The sequence below is a fragment of the Aotus nancymaae genome, unplaced genomic scaffold (genome assembly GCF_030222135.1).
Source record: "Aotus nancymaae isolate 86718 unplaced genomic scaffold, 86718_ANA_hifiasm-v0.15.2.pri h1tg000008l, whole genome shotgun sequence".
NCBI lineage: Eukaryota > Metazoa > Chordata > Mammalia > Primates > Aotidae > Aotus > Aotus nancymaae.
Window position 1 is genome coordinate 56,378,963 of NW_026988419.1, and position 3,531 is coordinate 56,382,493.

General features: G+C 41.6%; 1 pseudogene; it reads right to left on the reverse strand.

The window, feature by feature from the left end:
• Nucleotides 1-2,806: 2,806 nt before the first annotated feature.
• Nucleotides 2,807-3,292, reverse strand: LOC105730584 (large ribosomal subunit protein eL21-like; annotated as a pseudogene).
• Nucleotides 3,293-3,531: the final 239 nt, after the last annotated feature.

Sequence of the window (3,531 nt, forward strand, 5' to 3'; positions counted from 1 at the left end):
CTCATTAAAATGCATTCCAACTTCCAAGAGGAGGGAAATTGTCATATTAGATAATGATAGATTGTTAAAAGTCCAGGGAGTCCTCTGAATTGATTATGAAACATAAGTCCACAACAGTCTGGTCTGGAATAGTTTAAAATATTGCACAATTTTTATTGTCATAAAAAATTGGAACCCATAACTACCATATTCTGGTAACCTATGCTCCCACACTCCACTCCCCACTCACTGGATTCTCTTTCTATCCTCCAGCTTTGGTTTCTTTGAAATTTTTTGTGTTGTTCTAGTATAAGAAAGCAGTGGGTCAGTGGCCCAGAACCTGTGTCCATCGTCTTGGCTTGGCTACCAACTTACAGGTGACCTTAAAAGAGTCATTTCATCTCTTTGGATTTCAGTTTTCTTATCTGTAAAACAAGAAGTGGTTGAAATAGCAGTCTCTATGCCCCTTCTATGTCTAACACTCCAGATCCAAATATATTCAGGATATTTTTAAAGAACTTGCTAACCTTTCCTTGAAAGACAAAATAAAAGTCCACTATTTAGAGCTAGTGATATTTTTATAAGACATAGGAGAATTCTTCTAACAGTAAACAGACTAGTGGCTTTAGTTTCCTGTCATTTTGCTAATACTGCCAGCAAACCACCCAGTTTCAAACGACAGAAATTTATTTTCTTATGATCCTGGAGGCTAGAATCCCAAGATCAAGGTGTCACCTGGGTTGGTTTCTTCTGAGGCCTCGCCTTTTGTTTTGTAGATGGCCATCTTATCGTCTGTCTTCAGATGGTTTTCCCTCTGTTGTGCCTGTTTGTGTCTCAATTCTCACTTTTTTTTAAAAGATGGAATCTTGCTGTCGCCCAGGCTGGAGTGCAGTGGCATGATCTTAGCTCACTGCAATCTCTGCCTTCCGGGTTCAAGTGATTCTCCTGCCTCAGCCTCCCAACTAGCTGGGATTACAGGCTCCCACCACCACACCTGGCTACTTTTTTTTTTTTTTTTTTGTATTTTTAGTAGAGACGGTGTTTCACCACGTTGGCCAGGTTGGTCTTGAACCCCTGACCTCAAGTGATCTGCCTGCCTCGGCCTTCCAAAGTGCTGGGATTACAAGCGTCAGCCACTGTGCCTGTCCTCAATCCTCACTTCTTATAAGGGCACCAGTCAAATTAGATTAGATGTCACCTTAATGGTCTCATTTTAAGTTAATTAGATCTTCAAAGTTACTAGGGGGTTAGGACTGTAGCATATAAATTTGGAGAGGTGAGGAGACTCAATTCAGCCCAGAATAGTCTCCAAGTCAGTGTATCTTTAGAAGTATGGTGAACATCTTATACCTCAGCTATCTTGGGTGAAGCCCCAGATTAGATGAACAAAGAGGAGGAGTCAATAAACTCTTAAAGACCTCGTCAATTCTAGGGATTTGTGACAATATATAAAGTTCTTCAAACCCAACACCCGATCACCAGGAACATAAACCAAGGCAGGGTGCAAAGAGCAAGGCTGCAGGAAAATAAAAGAGCGAAATGGTTTGTACTTTGGGGAAAGCAAAGATGGAAAAGAACTTTGAAGCATTTACATTTAGGGCAGTTCCATTACATCATAAGGGCAGAAGTATTTTATCACACAGCCATTATTGTTTGATCTGTGCCAGTAGGTGAACTTGTAGAGAGCATAGGAGTCTATTTCACATAAATCCCACTTTTAGCAAATGCAGAAGCAGGATCCTGCTGAGGACAAAGGAAAAATTCATGATGCAATTCCCACTTATCCTCATGGGTGCCTTTTTACGGCTAAGAAGGAGGAAGAAGAATTCCTTTCCAACACCACTGTAAAAAGAATACTTACAAATTACTCTTCCTCACTGTTTGGACAGTAAAAGCAAGTAATGAGTCTCACACCACATATCTCGAGTTTTTATTGCCCCGATAACCTATCTGTCTCCTCAGGTATGTTCTCAGCAGCACAGAGAACTAGAAAGAGAATAAATGCATAGGTTCTTGTGCTCAGGCCTGCCTCCAGGCCATCGTTCCCTGTGGCCTCTCAGGGCCCACAGTACACTGCTGGGCATCATCTCTGTTTTCCCAGTGGGAGAAGAGGTACATGATATTCAGTGTATATTTCTCCTGCAGTCAGCCATCCTCATCTGTAGAACATTACATGTCTCCCTCAAGGAACCTCACCTGTCTATGAAATCACATTTGTTTAATAACTAAAATTTAGATTTAAACACACACACACACACACACACACACACACACACACACAGAGAGAGAGAGAGAGAGAGAGAGAGAGAGAGAGAAAGAGAACCATTTTGATGCTATCTTAGACATTAGCCTATTTGTACGTCATAAACTGTCTGTGTCTCAATCCTCACTTCTTATGAGGACGCCAGTCAAATTCTGGAAACCACTGCCCAACCACACTTTTAACTCATTCTAGTGAGATATTACCCACTCTTTACTAGTTTCCTATCACTGTTGTAACAAGTTACCACAGACTTAGTTGCTTATACAGCATAAATATATTACCTTATAGTTCTGCAGGTCAGAAGTTCAATGCCGGTCTCATTGGACTAAAATCAAGTGTTGGCAGAGTTGGGGGAGAATCTTTGCCTTTTTCAGCTTCTAGAAACTGTCCATATTTCTTGGTTCATGCCCCCCCACTCCCTTTTCAAAGACAGAAAGGTTGCATCTCTCTGACACTTCTTCCATTGTCATGCTTCCCTATGACTCTCTGAGTTTCTGTCACTTTTTTTTTTTTTTTTTTTTTACAGTCCAGAGGTCTTTTATTTATTTATTTATTTAACACCTATTATGCCATGAATTCATAGGGAATAGGTTCCAGCAGCTCAGGCTCCTTCCCATTGGTTCTCACAAAGTGTGCTGCTCTGGGTGGAGCAGGCTGGCACTTCAGTTGGACCCAGGTACCTTTCTCTTTGGCTTCTTTCTTTTTCTGATCACTTTCCTTCACACGTTTTAGGAAGCTGTCTCGGCTCTTAGAGTGCCTGATGTGCTCCGTACGCACATTAATTCTCTTGGCAAGAATCTTGCCCTTAACTTACTTGTTTACAACAATGCCAACAGCATGCTGGGTAACATTGTAGACTCTTCCAGTTTTGCCATGATAACGTTTGTGGGGCATTCCTTTTTGAACAGTACCCATTCCCTTGATGTCTACAATATCACCTTTCTTATAGATTCGCATATACGTGGCCAAAGGAACAACTCCATGTTTTCTAAAAGGCCTAGAGAACATGTATCAAGTGCCTCTCCTCTTTCCCTTTGTGTTCGTCATTTTGGCGAATTACTGAAAGATGGCGGTTCCGGCCGAAAGGCTTTCTCTGTCACTTTTAAGGACCCTTGTAAGGACCAGATTGGGCCCACCTGCTTAATCCAGGATAATCTCTCCATCTCAAAGTCTTTAGCTCTTACAACATCTGCAAAGTCCCTCTTGCCATGTAAGGGAACATATTAAAAGGTTCTGAGGATTAGGACACAAACATCTTTGGAGGCCATATTCTGCCCACCACAGGCTCT